We start from the raw sequence: 21,309 nt of genomic DNA on the forward strand, positions 1-21,309 counted from the left end.
CCTGATGTAGACATTAGTCCTTACTGAACTGGGAGTAAAGGGACAGGGGCGAGACAGCTAAGGAAAGTGTGTGGAGGGAGGCTCTGACTCACACTAAAAGTCTCATTTGACACACTCTGCTGACCAAGTAAAGGTCACATGATCAGCCTGTGTCTTTCAAACTGCATCTGCTCACATGAGTCATGGGAATTTTTGGTGAAATTTCCATACCCGTGGAAACCAAGCTTTAGTAACTCCTTTGACAATAAGTTTTGGTAGGTACATGGAACTTGAAAGACAAAAATCCCTCTTTTATGCCTGGATGATTTTACCTGAGTAGGAAAATCTAAACCTAAATAATAGCATTAAGATTTTTGTCCATATCATTAAGATGTGATGTAGTCTACTTATCAAGTTTTGTTGCTTTCAACATCTATCGATTGTGCTATGATTTCATAATTAATCCCAGATTGTTAACATAGAAAACATGCTGTAAATATTACAGTTCAGGTGGAAAGGTTAGAAATCCTGGCAGCTGGGAGCCAAGGAGTACCACAAAGTAGCACCACACAACAACAGGAGATTTATTGGAAGGGAAGAAAAACAGAAGGATGGCTGCCTCTGCTTAGACAAGAAACAGAAGCAAGCAGGATACAGGACTTATATAGACTTTCGTGGAAAGGAGGTAGAACTTTCCAGGGTGGGGGTTGGTGAGATTTCATGTCCAGAGATGGAGATTTTTGCTCTGTAGGGTTAGGGCAAGGTCCAGCAGTTAAGGCAGTTCGAGTGTTCCGTGGGTGAAACCTGGGAGTTTAGAGGCTTCAGGGGAGGGGCTTGACCACTCCTGTGGATTGAGGGAATTATGAATGGCAACTGAAAACTCTAAGTACTATTTATGCATGAAAGGAAAATAGAATATTAGTTCCCAGTTGAATTATTTGCAAATACTGCTAATAGTCAAGCATTTCCCATGCTCCAACCCTCTGCTAACCATACTGTTCTTATTGTGACTTTGTTAATTATTTCAAACTATTTTTGTATCTAAACCGAATATTGATGGAAATATTTAAGACTAATATATTACTGTTGTCATATGATTCCATTATTTGGACATCACAATAATTATTTCAAAAGTCACACACATACACACACACATATTTGTGACAAAACACACACACATATATGTGACAAGACACACACACACACAAGAATAATTAGTATCTCAATGTCCAGGAAGCTGAGAATGATTATAAATGACCAGATAGAAGACAGAATATTTTCTTGGTAATCAACATTAATATTAACTTATTTTGTCAGTAGCTATAATACAATTTTTCTGAGAATAGAATATGTATTCTTGCAGAACTTCATTGCAGGAGCCAAAGTGCGTTCTAACTGGCCAGGAAGTAACTTAAAAATGGAAAGAGATGAGGAAATACATGAAATAAAGTGAAAATATAATTGTTTTCCTCCTGAAAATATAATTGTGTTAGGAATAAATGTGAGCATGCTGTCCTTTTTTTCCTTTTTCTTTGTGTGTGTGGGGGCGGGGTGGGGAGGAGCTCTTGCTGTCCTGGAACTTACTTTTTAGATGAAGCTGGTCTTGAACTCACAGAGATCCACCTGCCTCTGCCTCCAGAGTGCTGGAACTAATGGTGTGCACCACCACCACCAGGTGTGAGCATGCTGTCTTAGTTAATAGAAACCCTAACTAGTGACTATGCTCTCTCAGTTAGGGTTTCTTTTGCTGTGAAGCAACTCTTATTAAGGAAAATATTTAATTGGGTCTGGCTTACAATGCAGAGGTCTAGTCTGTTATTGTCATGGCAGATTGTATGACAGCACACAGGCAGACATGGTCCTGGAGTGGAAGCTGAGAGTTCTACATCCAGATAGGCAGGCAGCAGGAAGACAGAGCAGCACTGGGCCTGACTTGCGCATTTGAAACCCAAAGCCTCCCCTATATGCTTCCTCAAAAAAAGTCACACGTCATAATGCAACTCCCTAAGCATTCAAATATATAAGACTATAGGACATTCTTATTCAAATCACCATATGTGCATTCTTTTTTTGCAACCAAGCAATTTTATTCTACAATGAGATGGACATCTAAAATTTTCACACTCACTGTGGTGATCATGAAAGGCTCAGCAGCAGGAATCATGTGAATCTGTTCCTTCTGATAGTGACATTAAGGTGTGAAAGGCAAGATTAATTACAGCTTTTTTTTAGGGTTTAGTTTTTCTTATTTCCAGACATTTTGAATTTTTATTAAAAATATACTATACTGATATTTTGATTTTTTTCTCCTTTTAATTTGTTTTATTTTTCTCTTTTCTTCCTCGATTATGAAGCAGTCTTATGAAAAATAAATAAGAGTGCAGAACTGTAGTTTAGGAATTAATTTTGTTAAATATGTAAAACTTGCTGGACTTTGTCTATGCTGTCGACCAATGTGATATAATACACACTATCAACTCATGCTGTTAGCGATGGAGGTCAGGGATACCATGAACTGTACACACTGACATGTGTAAGAGATATGGCACAGATGTTATAACGGCAAAAGAAGAAACTCAGGTCAACTTGAAACTTTACCTGAGTAAGGAAGCAGTATCCTTGGAGAGCAGTAAACAGCAGGAAACTATAAAACATTAAGAAGGTGAGCGAAGAAAAGGGTAAAAGTGGGACTAGGGAGATAACTCAGCTCTTAGGAGTCTTTGTTGCTCTTGCACAGAACCTGGCTTTGTGTCCCAGGATGTACATGGAGGCTCATAACCATCCTAACTCCAATTCCACATGCACATGCTGCCTTAGATACATGCAGGCATCATTCATACAGATAAGATGAAAATAAATCTTTCAAAAGGCTGAAAGTATTTACATTTGTTATGGCTTATTCTCTGATTTTTATGGTACTAGTTAAAGTTAATAATGTAATTACATTTCCTTGTCCTATTAACTAATGCAATTCTAGATATACATTTTTCTTTAGAACATCTAAAAGATGAAGGAAAATAGGGCAATCGATAGAGGAAATGCATACATTTGTGAAAGCTGAACAATGTTATAATTTCATGAGCTGTAAGTGCAGAGAAAGCTAAAGAAATAACTTTCAAAATATGTTCATTGTTTTTTGGGGGGAGGGAGTGGGTTGGTCGAGCCAGGATTTCTGTAGTTTTGGAACCTGTCCTGGAACTTGTTCTGTAGACCAGTCTGGCCTTGAACTCACAGAAATCCACCTGTTTCAGCTTCCCTAGTGCCAGGATTAAAGGTATGCTCCACCAGAGTTCACCTAGTGTTTAATTGGCTACGTAGTATGCTCGAGGCAAGCCTGGGATACATGAGACTCCACCTCTAGAAAATAAAATAGCTGAAAGTAAAACATGTGCTTTGGAATGTAGGAGCACATTGTGAGCCTTGTAGGAACTCACTTTGAATATGTAATATTCCTGGGTTCTTCTCCATTTTTTATATTGAGGTAGGGTCTTTTGCTAGAGGTTCCTAATAGTCTGGCTGGCAGAAATTCCCTGTCTCTGCCTCCTGTGTTTCCTGGCATACAGATGGGGTACCACACCCACCTAGCTTTTATTGGGCTTCTGAACCTCCAACTGCTACAGGAACATGTATATAATGTATGCATACCCCAACGCATACGTACCTACATATGTGCAAGGGGGCTGAAAGATAACTTGCTTGAACAGGTTTTCTTTTTCTTTTTCTTTTTTTCTTTTTCTTTTTCTTTTTTTGGAAGTCAGTAAGTTCTCACCGTATATAGAATTTCCTGACAGCCAACATGCTATGTGCCAAGAGTTGATGTGCTGCAGAGATCTGGCTACCAAGGGGCCACTAGCACGGGTTAGCATTAGGCATTCTGCAAATGGCCTTGACAACCCACAAAAGACATAATTTTTCACTAGTTTCCCTACCTCTATAGCAACGAAGACCAGTGGGCCTGACAGTTAATTTCTGGCAACTTTTGGTACACCCATAGTCTCCCCTATGTAACGGCGTAAATGAATGCAGACAGATTATAAAAGTATATACAGCTTTAATGGGGAAATAGACTTACAGGACCACAGGTTCCTGCGGAGAACAGGAAAGCAGAAAAAGGGCTGCTGGGATCACGCCTGGCAGATTTATCAGTAAATATTAGCCCAAGGCGAACACGCCCCCTAATGGGCGGGGTTTATCCCTACACCCCTACCCCAAACTTTTGGTGCACCCAGAGTCTCCCCTACCCCAACCACCACCACAAACTGGAAAGCTGTCTGCTGTTCGGTCCTAATTTTGGTTCTAACTTTTCACCTTCCTGCAGTTAGCCATTAAGTGCCAGTTGTGGCAGCCTGGCATTTTTGAAAATTTGGGTACTCTGGGACCTCAAAGTCAGGACCACTGATGTTGAAAACAAGGAAGGAAGCTGATGCTTTAGCATCAGAACACAGTAACCTTCCAGTAGATTCAACAGAGAAGAATGAAGGTTACCATGAGGTCTCACCATGAAACTCACCCTTAGCTCCCAGAACCCAAGACTTCTGCTTGACCCAAACTACAGGACTCACAGTGCTGCACACTTCCAGACCTGAATCTGATGAGACTTGCTGTCCCAGAGGCTGGTAGCCACAGACCTAAGACATGCTGAGGATGAAAGGTGGTTCCTTCTGTTATTCCTGGCCCATAGGACTGTCCCCAGCTGGTCTCCCAAGGCTTTCTGTGATTTTTTCAGTTGTCTCCCATTCCATAGCTATAATGGCTAGTATCCCACCATTATTCACTAACGTTTTTACCTCTATAAACTCCCCAGACAGAAAACAGTATCCTTTCTTTATAAGTTCTCATACTGAATGCCATCTCTTTTTTTGTTCCTGTTTAACTTAAATCCCCATGTCAGTCTGTTCTTTTTTAAAATCACATTTAAGATTATCAATTCTGACTTATTTACAATATCACAATGTTTACTGTCTATGGGTGGACCACCCCATTCTTGGAGGCGGATAGGATGAGAACCCAGTAAGAAACAAAAGATGGTATATGAAAACTTCTTCACTGCCACTAAACTGGCCAAGGAGATGAGCTCAGCTGCTCAACCTTGACAACAACTGTCTTTACTGTCTGAGCCATCTTTCTGGCCCAAGAGTTTAGCACTGTTTTAAGAAAATACCATTTAAAACCAATGTATTAAAACAGCATTGGTTTTCCTTGTAGCATGACAATAAAAATAATAATTTTATGGCCATTAATCATGTAAACTCAAAAGTGAAAGAGTGAAATATTTTTAAGTCTCCCAAGGCCATGTGAATATTCTCCTTAGAACTTGCCCGTGAGAAAGGTCAGCGTGGCTCTAAAAGTAGAAGCTGGCAAGAAATGAGCAGGTCAGAAGGCTCACCCTCTCTTCTCCCCCATCACGAAAGAGCTGATGTTTCAGCATCAGCTTCTGCTGGGAGAGCTGGTTGTTCCCGGGACGGAGGGAGGACAAGCATCAATAGGAGAGGGTTGTGACTCCAAAGATATTTTTTAAATTACTATGAAACGAAACATCTTCAATGTTAGGACACTTTCCTGTCTTGTGATGATTTTACTTTAATCTAAATGTCAAAGGGACACATAAGAGAGTTCAACTGAAAGAACTTTTTAGAAGATCAAATTAAAACAATCAAATATGAATTAAACATTTTAAAACCCACTAACAACCTTTTCATCCTTTCGACGATTCATGTTCTGAAGCATCTGAAAACCACGAAGTTTCCGTGCTATAGTTGAGAAAAATCAGTTTGGGTTAAAGCCACTAAGTCTCTCATGTCTCATTTTGTATTTCTGGCAGTGGGTAGCTGAGATGGAAGAACAAAAAACATGAAGAAAGGCAGTAAATCCTGTTTACACTTTAGCAATTGTACATGGGAAACTGTTTTCACACAAAACTAAAATTGAGAACATAATTCGAGTGTGCTAAACTTGGGTAGAAATACTCTTTCAAATGTGGAACACAATGCTCTCAAGCACAAGAGGCCTTGTCACAGCAAAGTTCCTGGACTAAAGGCTAACCTCTTCCTTCATCAACTATTTTCTGTCCTCGCCAATCCATAAACTAGCATGGTGAGATCTTATAAATTATTGTATGTATCAGTTACCAGGATTCAAAAATTTGTGTGTGTGTGTGTGTGTGTATTTACCCATGAATCTGCATGAAGGTACAAGACCCACCTCAGCTCCTCATGATATCAAGGCAAGCACTTTCCCAGCTGATCTACCACTCCAGGGTCTCTGGGAGTTGTTTAATGTGTGGAATGGATTCTCTGTTAATAATGAGTGCCACAAATCTGTATTTCCAACAGGCTAGCAAGTGTTGCCAAGTGTGCTGGTTTAATGACAGAATCCTCTTGATGGAAAACACTTGAATAAAATTTTGTAAAAAACATAAATGTGGTAAAAAAAAAAAAACCAGTAGTTTCTTTTCAGACATTTTGAAGCAGTATGTATCTGCAGATAGTTTCTTTTTCTTTTTTTTTTTTTTTTTTTTGGTTTTTCAAGACAGGCTTTCTCTGTAGTTTTTTTGGAATCTGTTCTGGAACTAGCTCTTGTAGACCAAACTGGCCCTGAACTCACAGCGATCTGCCTGCCTCTGCCTCTCGAGTGCTAGGATGAAAGGCGTGTGCCACCAACTCTTGGCTCGGCAGAGAGATCCTTTAGTGTTGATTTTCTCCATTTTACAATAATAGTTCAAATACTTATGCTTAATCAAGCATCTGATCTTGAAGCTGGCTCAACTCATGTACTTAATGTTTTGAACAGAAACATTTTCAATATAAAGCTGTTATCACTCTACTTCTTCCAAATTAACCCCAGTCCTAATATATATATATATCTTTTAAAAATTCCTTTCTGTCTACTGTCAATTATTGCTTATTCTGTGCCCACACAGTTGGTATCCAAAATCATTCATCCATCTTATCTGCTGCATATTAACTCAAGATGCTTTCTTCTACCTAGACTCATGTTAAGCCAACTTTCTATCTCACATGCTCTTCTACTCTCTTTCCTATAATGGCCAAAGGGATCATTTCAACAAGGATATCCCACAGCCTTCAGAATAAGGCTCAATATCATTACCTGAGCAACAATTTATTTGCTATGCTTTCTTATTTTTTTTAATATTTATTTATTTATTATGTATACAATATTCTGTTTGTGTGTATGCCTGAAGGCAGAAGAGGGCGCCAGACCTCTTTATAGATGGTTGTGAGCCACCATGTGGTTGCTGGGAGTTGAACTCAGGACCTTTGGAAGAGCAGGCAATGCTCTTAACCACTGAGCCATCTCTCCAGCCCCCTATGCTTTCTTATTAATTTTGCAATATACCTAATTTAATGCCTTCTATTTGTTTAGATAGTGTAAATTTTCATCTCCTCAAACATGCCAAAGATGCAAAATGCCCCACCATCTGTACTTCATGGCTTATAATTCTATCTCTGGAATGATGCCCACACAAGGTACACCATATTCCATTCATCATCTGAATTACCTTCTGGGTCAATGGTCATAAAATATACTTGAACTGGATTAGTCTAGAAACTTTCACACATAAATGAATGATGGGCTATTTTGATATAAAATTCCCTGTAAAGACTTATATGTTAGAGGTTTTGGCTCCAGATAGAAATACCAGTGTGAGGTGATTGGATCATGGATCAACTCACTGATAAGTTTAAAAGTGAATGGGCTAATATTAAGACTAATTGCAAGAAGAAGGTCACTTGGTGTGATGTTGAAAGGTATGGCCGGGCCCTGCTGTCTGTGGACTTTGTAGGCGCCATCAGATGAACAGCCATTTTGGTCACATGCTTCACTGCTCTATGGCTTGCCTCATGTCAGGCCTGAATCCCTTGGGTCAGAATATGATGGATCCAGTGTTCTGAACCCTTGATCCAGAACTGTACATTGTTCTCATTGCTTTTCTTGGTATTTTGTCATAGTATTAGAAACCTGAGTGGCACATGCACCAACTTCTGCTCTGTCACACACTCATCAGGGCAGTCTCATTGGATTCTCGTACACCCCATCAGGACTTCCACTTCAGTGCTGGGGACTTTTCAGTTTCAGTACACCCACTCACCAACTGCTTCGAGATCACCTTGAAGACTCACTCAGTTCATTTCCCTGAAGCAGATGTTCTCATGACTTCTTATGTATTTATTTTAGGTGAGGTCCTAAAAGCTAAATTTCAATTAGTTCTTCAGGATTTTTGATCCTGACAGAACACACAAGAAGAATGTATCCTTCCAGGTAGAAGGTTGGCTCCAGATTACAATGTTTTCTTATCGGAGTTGAGTGGGTCATTATTCCAACAGTGTCGGCAAGATACAAGTTCACTGTGTCTTGTATCATCTAGCACTTTCTATAGGAAACAGTAGACACTGTAGAAATTTCTACTAGGTTAAACAAAACAGTGAATATGGTTGCTTGCAATTGTATTTATAAATGTAAACATAACTATGGTGTATGTGTTCTATATGTCTATGTGCTTCTTTGTGTGGGGGAGTATGTAAATGGAAATATATTTTCTCTGTTTTATCTAAATCATATTTTTGTGATTATAATTACATTACTTCTCCTTTGCCTTCTTGCTCTTATTCAAATTAATGATATCTTCTGTAATTGTTACACATTCTCTCTCTCTCTCTTTCTCCCTCTCCTTCTCTCTCTCATATGTTTGGGCAGTCATGTTAGTGTGCTTTTATGGGTATAACTTCTGACATTAATAAGACACATAATGTCACAGGCAATCCTTTACTTCTCTGCTTCTTACAATCTATGCCGTTTTCCACAATGTTCCTTGAATCTTAGACGTGGGAGTATATTTATTGTGTTAATTACTATTATTATTTTTATCAATTATTATGTGAGTTCTGGGGCTTAAATAAAATCTTCAAACTTGCTTGGAAAGCAGTATACTGACTGACCAGTCTCCCCAGTCCTTTCAATCATGAGGTTTTTTTTGTTTTGTTTTGTTTTGTTTTTTTGTTTTTTCGAGACAGGGTTTCTCTGTGGCTTTGGAGCCTGTCTTGGAACTAGCTTTGTAGACCAGGCTGGTCTCGAACTCACAGAGATCCACCTGCCTCTGCCTCCTGAGTGCTGGGATTTCAATCATGAGTTTTAACATAACATATCATGTTATTCTTTTTTTTTTTTTAAGATTTATTTATTATGTATACAGGGTTCTGTCTGTCTATATGCTTGTTTGCCAGAAGAGGGCACCAGATCTTATTACAGATGGCTGTGAGCCACCATGTGGTTGCTCAGAATTGAACTCAGGACCTCTGGCAAAGCAATCAGTGCTCTTAACCTCTGAGCCATCTCTCCAGCATGGAAAGTGAGGAAACAAGAATTATCTTCTATTCTATCCTAGGAAATCAGGTAGGTGATTGTCAAAAATCCCTAGCTTATAGGGAAGTGTGAAACTATGCAGAGACATTATAGGGACTTACTTGATTCAAGAACCAATTTTAAAGAGAAGAATCACCATTACTCAATCATTTAACACACAACTAAAATACAAACATGCACAGGGGATAAGAATGTTTTCTGACTTTGGTTGGTGGATGGTGAGAAGTTGGAGCCCCGCATGTAACTTGCTACAGTTTACTGTTGGATCTTGATTGTCTCAGGGCCCTTTCCTCCAATGCAGCCTGCAGTTGAGAAACAATGTCCTGAGGGGTTGTCATTTCTGTTACTGGCATGTCCTCTGTTATCTCCTTAGACAGTATCTGTTCTTCTGATGGAGCCCATACTTTCTCCGGTACAAATATGTTGCTGACTTGAAATGACACTCATATTTTAAAAATTTGTTTTCCTGCTTGTATTGATCTGGAAGCAGGGTCTTAAAAACAACATTAAAATTCTGCATTGTTACTGCTAAATCTGAGAAATGTGTTAGTCTCAACTATGGTGGCCTATGCTTGCAAGAGTCACACACACACAAGTCTTTCTCCTTGCCAAAGGCAAAGCCCAATGGATAAATTATACCAGAATTGATTTCAAACATCAACAAACTGAACAAAGACAGTCTATGAGTCAGGATCTTAAGTCGGTGTGAGAATGTATATAAACAGAGCCAAGACGGAAGGGGTAAGCAGCACTGGAAGCAGGGCTTGGCTTCCAATAGGTAGGGCAAAGGTAAGCAATGGTTAGGGCTAAGCTTTGCTTCTGAGTGTATTTTAGCATTTATTCTTAGTTTGCTTCTTTCCCCTTGAACTCAGAATGTAAATGAAAGAGACCACACCTCGTAAACAACTGGTACCTAATCTGGACAGATAAAGTTTCAATGTTCACTATAATGTAAATCAGACAAAATCTTAAAATATGAAGAGAATATTTATTGTTTTATTCCATGATTTTCTTTTAATGTGTATAGAGATCTTTCACATTAAGCCAAAGTATTGAGAAGGTCATTTCAAGGACAAATTTTACTATGGTTGTGAATGACAAAGACTTGCATAGTGAAATATAAGGGCTATTTTACTGGGCTCTAATCTTTTAAGAACACCTCAAGTAAACCATGGTTGGACTTGAGTCACTTGCTGGGATCATAGCAGAAATGAGCAGGGAGAGAAGAAGAAGGCATTTTATTTCATGAGTCTGGAGCTGAGACTTCTTGGATCTGCTTGGAGACTGTAACATCATACTCAGAATTTCATATGAATGCAAACTAGGACTTAAATCACCACGTAAAACTTCTTATCCTACATTTTTTTTTATTTAGGATGATTCTGTATTATTCTACATGGTTAAACTACCACAAAATGCTTTGCTTAGCTCCGCTTTAAATTTTGGGAGTGATGTTTTTGACTAAGCACAATCAAAATCAGAGATGAAGCTGCAGATTATTGGACTTTCATCATTTTTTTGTACCAGAAAATTCTGCCGTATTCACTCCAAAACTGCATCTTTTAGTGAACAAAAATAACTCCCCTTTATTTGCAATTTGTTTGTGAACCTCTTGACCTCAGTTGTCAATGAAACCAGGGACATCATCAAATCTCTGTCTTGATAGATTGAAATATTTCTTAAAAGCTGCCTGAAAGATGATACTGTTGTAGTACATTCTTTTACCTTCTTTTCCTTCTTGTTGTTTGTGGCGAATCACCTTTCTGGGGTGACTTTTGCAGCGACCCTAGCTGCGGCAGGTTCACACGTTCCAGAGTAGGGGTGTAAAAATTAGAAATGTTAGGTAGGAGGAACAGAGACAAGAAAGAATCTCAGAGACATAGGATAGGATTGGGAGGACAACTTAGCGGATCCTGAATGTTGAATTCCTCTTCTGACTTCTGCGTCCATCTGTGTTTAATTTTCCATGCACTTTTATACCCCAACACAACAGGAGGGAGAAGGCAAAAGACTGCTTTAACATGATACAAAGGACAACCAGAACACTTACTTGCTTCAATACTTTGAGACATCAAGTCATTATTTCTTGAGAAAAGCATTCTGTTGTTTAGGCAGTGAACCCACCCTAGACAAAGTATCCTGAAGGTAGCCACTCCATAGGTCATACCTTCTATTTCAAACTATTTCAAAAGAAGGAGAAGAAGTATGCTCTAACTCTCTGACCTTGGGTCAAGATGGAGTGGTTCTACATCCATGGGCCATCTTAATGTCCAAAACACCACACCATAGGGGTAAATGGAGGCTGTGCTTTTGTTTCCCAGCTTCCCAGACCTGAATAGTTGTACAGATACTATATTAATTACAACACTACTGGGGTGATGACTCAAGTGGATTTCTAGCTAGCTCTTACATCTTCAATTAACCCATTTCTATTAACCTATGTATACCATGAGGTTGATGCTTACCAGTAAGATTTCAGCATCTTTCTCCTTTGGCAGCTGCATGGTGTCTTCCTGACTTTGCCTTTTTTCTTCCTCTATCGCTACTTGGATTTCCCGCCTTGCTATAGTCTGCCCTGCCATGGACCAATGCAGTTTCTTTGTTAACCAATGGTGATAAAACATCCACAGCATACAGAAGGGAATCCTACATTATTAAATCAGGGTGGGTAGCCACAGTTGTTAACAACTTTGAAACCCTCTGAACTACAGACAAGATGGAATAGACTCACATTTTTGGGTCTCCACTGCCGTTGTTCTCTTAAAAGGAGAAGTCTTAACTCACAGTCCGCTGAAGGCTGAAGCAGTTGCAGCACATTCCACTCTGTCGTATTAATGGCCATTTTCTCTTTCTCCCTTCGGTTTCTCCCAGTATGCTCTGTGACCTGGGAAACTGTCTAGGTTACTTGGCCTCTGGGTGGATTATTCTAAATGGTGTCTTTACAGGGAATTAGCAAGTAACAGGAGAGTGAGGTTACAGTATGTTCTGCAGAATTCCGGCCTTGGATGGTCATTTTGTCATGTCCTAAACTCCCTACAATAGAGCAGAAATATTGTTAGTTGGTGTTCTCCATCTAGCTTCTATTCAGTATCTTAACTGTTTCCACCTTCAGTGTTCTTCAGGAAGGGTTGCTCTCCTCAAGAGTATCAGCATTTCTTCCTGTTCTTATTAAGCCTCATGAATAGAATCTTTATTACTATCCCATTAACCATCAAACTGTGGTGTTGTGTTTGTTTCAATGGAATGGAAAATATTGACTGGAAAGAAAAGTAAATAGTAGCATAGATATGAAGAAAGTTCATAGAACTCTTCATGCTTTGAAAAGGGAAAAGAAACTATTTGAAAAGAAATTAAGGACTGTGGTATATCTTAAGAGAACATAGTATTAGAACAAGCAGAACTAAGTACACATATTGGTGTGTTATTATAAAACTGAGCACAAATAAAATGCGAATGGAAAGATGTGTATCTTTGTGGATTTATATTTCAAAAATATGTGTCTGATACTTGAATGAAGATGAAATGATAATTATCTGTGAGGATACATTATTAACATTAAAGATTGGCAGAAGCAATGGATTGCAGAATGTTATTTCAGAGGGCAAAGGTAGTGATAGGTCAAGCAATACATATGTTAAAAGATTATCTCTGAATAACAAGATGACTACAGATCATTGTAAGTAAACTAACCATATCAGCTAGATACAGTCAACTACTAACTTCAGGAAATTATAAAGCATCAACTTTCAAAGGAAATGTCTCTCCACAGAAGACTTAAAAAGGCAAGAAATTTTGGTGAACCTTCTGGTCAAACTTGAGGTCAAACTTGAACTTTGGGCTAGAAAAACTGCTACCAACAATATTCAGCTTTGAGAATTTGGGAAAGGTCCTGCCACTGACATTTAACTGACACTGTGTAAGATTGCACTAATCTTAGAGTGTGTAATGATTGTTGTTCCGTAGTCAGCATCTCTTTAAGATGAGTATATTTGTTTTCTTCCCAGTTGATGTTTAGTTTTTCTTATAATTTATTTTCAACATTATTTTTAGTAATTTGTTCCTTTTTTTTCTGTGAGTTATTTCAGTGTTGGATTTGAACCAATAAGTATTTTCATGATATGAATCTTCGATTTTAGAAAATGCCTGGAAGCATTCAACACCACTTAAAATTATAGCTAATTTATATCATAAATCATGAAAAAATTCTGAAATTCACAAAACTAACTATCACTATAATCACACATCAGAAGACTTTAATAATTGATGATTTGAGAAATGGATCCAAAAAATTTTAATTTATTTTTATATTTATTTATTTATTTACTGACTTACTTAATTTGTGTGTGTGTGTGTTAACATGCCACAGCAAATCTTTGGTGACCAGAAGACAAGTTGTACGAGTTGTTTCTCTTCTTTTGCCATCTGGGGCCAGGGTTTGAACCTATGCCATCAGGCACAGTGATATGTGCCTTTAGACACTAAGCCATCTTGCCAAGCTAATCCAGAATATTTTAGTTTGTATTTTTGTTCTAACTTTGTATTTGAATCTATTAGATGAGTAACCAGTGGTTCTTTGGAAAATTATATTTACAACCTTTTGATTTACAAACTTTAGAGATACACTGTGAGTTCAATGCCAGTTAGAGGATGTACCAACTTAAGATATATAAAACAACTAAGTAAATACATAAATAACCAAATTTTCTTATTAATGTGGGATTCCTATGTAATATGATCCATACTAATAATGATTTGATAACATACAGAAAATGAATGTGCAGGAATTAATCATGGGTTGATTGTGTGCATGAAGATTGTTGGCCAACAAATAATAAGTAATAACAGAGGTACTATCTATAGGTTTAGCACTGTGCTACACATTGTAACAAAGCAATGATTTGTTTTAAATTTGATTTCTGTACCATTTCCAATTTGGTTAGACAGATTGCAGACATATTATTTTTAAAAACTTAGCCTTTGGAAATGTTTATAGTTTAGGAATTGGCTATGACAGCAGTGACATCATATTGTCTAAAGGTGTGGAAGAGTAGAAAACATCATTGAATACCATGCTGACTTAGTTACACTTTTTATTGCTAAGACACCATGACCAAAGAAACTTATAAAAGAAAGTCTTTCAGGACTTAGGGATCACAGGGTTAGAGCCCATGGTCATCATGATGGGAAGCAAGGCAACAGGCAAGTAGGCATGGTACTGGAGCAATAGCTAAAAAGACCCCTTTTTTGTTTACAACAACCACCATGAAGAAGAGCCAACTGGGAGTGGTGTAGTATAGCACAAGTAATAATAATGCAAAGACAGATACTGGGTCAAGCTGAAGATCAGAAAAGCAAAGCATCTGAGCCAATAGAGAGTTCTTACCTCTAACATCAGCGTGACTGAAGATGGCAATGCTCTCCACATAACCTCAGACCACAATGAACTCTTGTTTCCTCCCGCCATATATACCTATCTCCACCCAGCCATATCACTCCTGTCTCTACTCCCTCATGCTAGGATTAAAGGCATGGGATCCCAAGTGCTTGGAGCATCTTTGTGTGGATTCTATTTATCTTTTGAGACAGATTCAATTTCATATAGCCCAGGGTGGCCTTGAGTCTTGGGATTAAAGGTATGTGCCACCACTCACTGGCCTCTAGTGGCTTAGTTTTGTACTTTGATCTTCAGACAAGCTATTTTTATTAAAACACAGATAACATACCTCTATATTTCTCCATTCTTGTCTAAAATAAAATACAGTGATATGTTATTTGTGTTTTAAAAAATAAAGATTGCTTGAAGATCAGAGTGCAAATCTAGCCATACTTGTCACTCATATAGACTCTGTTATGATTTCAGTCACAATAAGGCTGACACTTCCAGGTTTTAGAGCCATGCATGTGCAGACAAGCCCTCAGGCGTAATGGCCCTGGGGCCCCGTGTTACCCACAATCATGCATGATTGTATTATCCATGTATGACTCAGTTAAGGCCTTGAATGTATGCGTGGTTGCATCATCCACATATGACTCAGCTAAGCCCTTGTGTGCATGCGTCAGCCCTGTTATCTGTGTGTGACGTAGTTATGTCAACCCCCTGTGTGCATGTGCTAGGCAGCTTTTAGAAGCTGAATGTGCCAACTCTCTCTCTCTCTGTCTCTGCACACTGACTTCCTCAGGCCTGTACTTGCCTCCTCTCATAAACTCGTAAGAAGGTTTGTTATGTGTTATGTATTTCCTTCTCATGCACACCAGGTAATTTCATTGGTGCCGTGAGACTTGGGAGATTCTCCTATTCCAAGGCCAGGATCTAGAACCATGTATTTTTTTTCTACATCATCCATGTGCCCCATCTGACTGAGCGTGATTTCTACACATACCACCAATCAGCTTTAATTGGTGAGTTTTCCCATTCTGGTCAGCTTATAGATTTCGCCAAACCTAAGTAGTTGACTGTTGAGCTCCCAGCAATCTTTTGGTGTTCCTATAAATGGGGGGCATCCCCCAACCATGGTCTTCACAGCTATGGTTAAGCCCTTCACTGACATTTATCTCTGGATTGTTTCCCTTAGCTAAAGTCATGTTTAGATGACCCAGCATCAGTCTTCCCATGACTGGGGGTCCAGGGTTCCTAAGAGTTTTCTTTCTCCTTCTTTTCTTTTCTTTTCTTTTCTTTTCTTTTCTTTTCTTTTCTTTTCTTTTTTCTTTTCTTTTCAACCACTCATCAGTGGTCCCCACCATGACCACTCTGGGGTCTGAGTCATGCTGATGGAACCCAGTCAGGCATTAACACCTCATCTGTACATAGAGGACACTCTCTTACAAGCACTGTGTTATTGGCCATTGTCACGCCCTGCCTATTGAGTGGAGACATCCTCCTACAAGCCTGTGGTATTGCCATTTGTTGTGAATTTTCATGGTTTCAGCTATGGGTAGCAAGCCATCCAAGACCATCAATCCAGTCTTCTTCCCTAGGATGCCTTTTAGAGGCCCTGAAACCCCAGACCTTAATACCCTACTTACAGATTCCCACACTTGTCTATCTTTGTTTAAAAAAATGGCCTCGTTACAATTTAGATAATAATTTAAAGTGGATACCTAATGGCATCTTTGATCCTGATATTCTATGGGAGCTTTATAACTACTGTTAGTGCACAGGCAAATGGAAGGAGTTTCCTCACAACCAAGTCTTTTACTATCTAAGCTCTAGGTCCCAGTCTTATAATCTTACCTTTCATGATATCTATATTATCCTGTCTAATAACATACTTTCTGAAGAGTGTAGGTGAGTTTGGGAGCAGGCCAGACTACATGCAGACAAGGTTTACCAAACACATGCAACATACCTCCAGGGGCAGAGTTGGGAATTTTAGCTAGGGGCTGATTTTGATTTGCCTTCTGGCATGTCTCCTTAAGGCTGCCCTCAAGCCAGTAAACTATAATAAGCTCTCAGAGGTCATTGAAGATGTAAAGGAAAATCCTTCTGCATTTTGGAATGCCTCACTAAATCCCTGTTATAATATACTAACTTATATCCAGAAACCACAGAAGGCAGACAGTTACTCATGACTCAATTTTTCCTCAGTGCTACCCTGGTATTAAGACTAAACTTCGATGTTTGGAGAAAGGTCCCTTGACCCAGCAGGCAAAAGTCTTAGAGTTGGCTTTTAAGGTGTACCATGCAAGGAATGACAAAGCCTGCAATCATCACAGCCACGGGTTAGCCATGGCCCTCCTACTGGTAGAGGCATCAGACTGCCCAATCTGTGCTGTCCATACTGCTCCCTTGACCCCTGGGGGCTCAAGAACCACCAGACTCGTGTTTCAAATGTGGTAGAACTGGTCACTGTGCCCGAGCATGCCCTAATCCTTATCTTGGTTCCACAAGACCATGCCCAAGATTCCATAGGAAAGGACACTGGGGAGTTGACTATCCTCATGCACATTGTGGCATGGAGACATGAAACCCAGAAAATTCCCAAGTTGACCTTCTAGATCTGGCCATGGACAAGTGAGGCTGCCTGGGCTCCTTTAGTCTAGACACAACCGTTATCTGTAACAGGAAGCCACAGGTAAACATCATGGTATCAGGACAATCCATCTCCTTTCTCTTGGACACCAAAGCCACATACTTGGTACTGAGGGAATTCTGGGGGCCAACTTCTCCTTCTAGTTTCCCTATTGTTGGGGTAGGGGGACAGCCTTATCTACCTCAGCAGACCTCACCATTTAACTGTGTTTTTAGGGGTATTTATCTCACTCATTCATTTTTAGTCATGCAGACCTAACCAGTACCTCTTACGGGAAGAGAATTTTTAGCAAAAGTAGGAGCTTCCATTTCATTTGCTCCTTTCATTCACTTTACCTCAGACTCACCAGCAGCTCCTCATCCTCCTTCTAGCCTCCCAACCTCCAGCTCCAATGTGTTTTTTCCTCTACCAGCCTCTTAGGTGGACCACCAATTCTGGGACACCCAAAACCCCTCTGTTGCTAAGCACCACCCCCCCCCATCATTATCCAATTACAAGACCCTACTAAGTACATTACCCAAGCTCAGTAGCTACTTTTTCTCCATAACCTTAGGGGCATTAAGCCTATTATCACTGACTTTCTAAGAAAAAAGCTACTTCACCCCACTTCTCCCTTTAACACCCCTATACTTGCTGTTAAAAAATGTAATGGAGCCTATCACCTGGTTCAAGCTCATTAACACCACAGTGGCCCCTCTTCATCCCGTAGTCCATAGTCATTATTCCCACTAACACTTCTTTCCACTATACCCCCGAAACCTCTTACTTCTCAGTTCTAGAACTTAAGGATTTTTTTTTCTATTCCTCTTAGCTCCCAATCTCAAAATATCTTTGCCTTCACAGGGCTGACCAAGCAGATAGAACAGCAGCATTACAGGGCCCAAACCTACCTTAATCACCTCAGGAGGTTCATACAGTACAGCCCACATTCTCACAGACACCCCCTGATACTTGGCAAATCTTGTCCTACCTACATCAGCTCTTTCATCCTAATAGCAAATCTCTGTTTCATTTTATTAAGGCGCACCTCCAACCCACCCCCCGAGGACTTAGAGTTCTTAAATCTACCAATGCCTCTTATAAAATCTGTTAAAAGTCAGATCCCAAGACCAAATATTACAGCTTCCCTTTGCCCACTCTTTGCCCACCTAGGCCAGAAGCTCGCTTTCAGAAACCAACTGGCAGCTTGATTTTATTCATATGCCCACAGTTAAATATCTCCTGGTTTTGGTGGACACCATGTCTGTGTAGATTGAAGTGTTTCCTACCACTAACAAGAGGATTCAGACAGTTTCTGATATTCTCCTCTGAGAAATTATACCCCAGTTTGGAATCCCAACCAATCTTTAGTCAGATAATGGCCCAGAGTTTGTCTCCCACATCTCCCAAACTTTTTCTAAGGCTCTTAACATTCCCTGGCACTTTCATATTCCATGTTACCCTCAGTCTTCAGGGAAGGTAGAAGAAACTGTTTCTTTAAAAATGTTCTTGTTAAGATTTCACAGGAGCATCACCTTAACTGGTTAAAACTTTTGCCTCTGGTCCTTCTTAGGCTTAGGGCTCTCCCCAAAATCCCTCTTTTTATCTCATCCTTTAAACTAATGTATGGGCAGCTGGTTTTAACCCCTGGCCTCTCACCCCAAACCTCTCCCCTTCCTGATCACCTGCTTACTCTGCTGTTATCCCATCTTTGCTCACTATTATGTGATTTTACTGACCACTTATTTCCTCAGCCATGTGTAAATTCATGCTCATCACTGATTTAATAGGAGATCAGGTACTATTCTCTCCCCCAGACCAATGCCCCTCACTCCTTTCCCCTAAGCAGTAGAGCCCCTTTAAAGTAATTTTTGTGACTCCTACAGCTGCCAAGCTTGTGAGATTCTCTCATTGGATCCACCTGTCTCACCTTAAACCTTTTACTTTTCCAGCTCAAGATACCCCATCATATACGGTAACCCAAACAGAACCCTGTTTCCTTAAGTTCCAGAGGACACCAAGATCAGTCGCTTTTTCTCCAGTTCCAGAAAAATAAAAGTCTCATCACTGTACTCAACTCTCCTATGTCAAAACTCCATATACTCTCCCTCTTCCTCTTTCTCTTGTCTGCTTTACCAACTTCTCTATATCTCCAGTGTCATACTTAAATTTCCAGATTAACCACTCAGCTGTTAGTACAGGAACCATCATTAAACATAGAACTGGAGGTACAAGGATTGCCCAAAGCCCAGGTGGAAAGAAACAATAGGGAATTTGGGGACATTCACAGCCCCAAACTTCAAAAACTTACAAAACAGACTTTAACATAACAGGTTTATCACTGACTGCAGCAGTGTCTCCTGGATGCTAAGGTAATACCATGACGTTAAGGGAAAACAAGTGCCTTAAGATTTGCTTCAGGTAAAACATTGAGGGGTCTAATAATTCCCCTTTCTAATAATTGCTCCTTCTTTTCTTCCCTCCTCCCCACCATCTGTCATTCCAACACTATATCACTGTAATCATAAACTTTTAATGTCTAAAATTTATTTCTTTTCAAACATTTTCAGAGAGCCAATTGGACCTATCTAAACAGAATAGACTCACCCAAAATAAGTATCATTTAATTCTTCCCTTATCATTCCTGGTCTTGGAAATCCCTGGGAAATTCCCTCCTCCACCTGCTCCCCCCCCAAAAAAAATTTATCTTCCATCTTGGGCCTCTCCTCCCTTAATCACCGGGATCTAAAATTTTTTTCAGACATAATTTTCTGCCTTTCCAGGATCTTGTGAGGTCTAAGCTGCCAGCCAGCCAGTTCCACAGAGCCAGGAAAAAAAACCCACAAAAGTAATCAACCACCCACCCCTAGATATGGTCAAGCTTCTCAACTCTTTGACACCCACAAAACAGCAGGAAGCAGTCATAAGAAACCTTACAAGGCCCCATTCCCACTCATTAAAGACCTGAAACTCCCCAAATTTTTATAATAAACAAAATGGTGAAATGTTATGATTTTAGCCACAATGGGACTGATACTTCTGGGTTCTAGGGCTATGCATGTGCAGACAAGCCCTTAGGCAGAAGTGCCTAATGGCCTCAGGGCCCCACATGACCCATGCACATGCTTGCTTGGTTACATCATCCATATGACTCAGCTAAGTCATTGTGTGCATGCATGAGACCCATCATCTGCATATGATGTAGTCAGGTTGACACTCTGTGCACATGCGCTAGGCACTTTTTAAAAAGCTGAATGAGCCCCACATCTCTCTCTCTCTCTCCCTCTCTCTCTGCACACTGACCTCCCCAGGCCTGTACATGCCTGGTCTAATAAACTCCTAAGCAGGTTTGTTGCATGTTCTGATTTTCCTTTTCACTCATGCCAGGTAATTTCAGACTGGGCAGTGGTGGCACACAGCAACCACACTAACTAGCTACAGAGGCCTGGTAGTGGTGATGCATGCCTTAATCCCAGTCTATGCTGAATACAGTATCGCCCCTTTGGGTTTAGCCTTGATAGAGATAAAAACTCTCTAGTGGCTTGGACACTTTGCTTTTCTGATCTTCAGGTAAGCTTTATTTGTTAAATCACAAACAATATATCACCACAATGTGGGCTTTTGAAACTTGAAAGCCTGTCCCAGCAAAACATCTCCTCCAGCAATGCAGTACTCTTAGTTCTTCCCAAACAGTTCCATTAACTGAGAATCAGGCATTCAAATATATGAGCTCTGGCAGCTCATCCAAACCAACAAAAACAAGAAGGAAACTGTAGCTGGAATTCTTTTTGTTGAAAAGATTGTAATTCATTTTTAATTATGTTCATGCCTGTATGGGTATATATGTGCATATGAGTGCAGGTACCCATGGAGGCCATTGGAATAGGATATATTGGAGCTACATGGAGCTACTGGTGAGTGTGAGTCATGCAGTGTTAGT

Source organism: Chionomys nivalis, chromosome 1 (assembly GCF_950005125.1).
Source record: "Chionomys nivalis chromosome 1, mChiNiv1.1, whole genome shotgun sequence".
In the NCBI taxonomy this organism is placed as follows: domain Eukaryota; kingdom Metazoa; phylum Chordata; class Mammalia; order Rodentia; family Cricetidae; genus Chionomys; species Chionomys nivalis.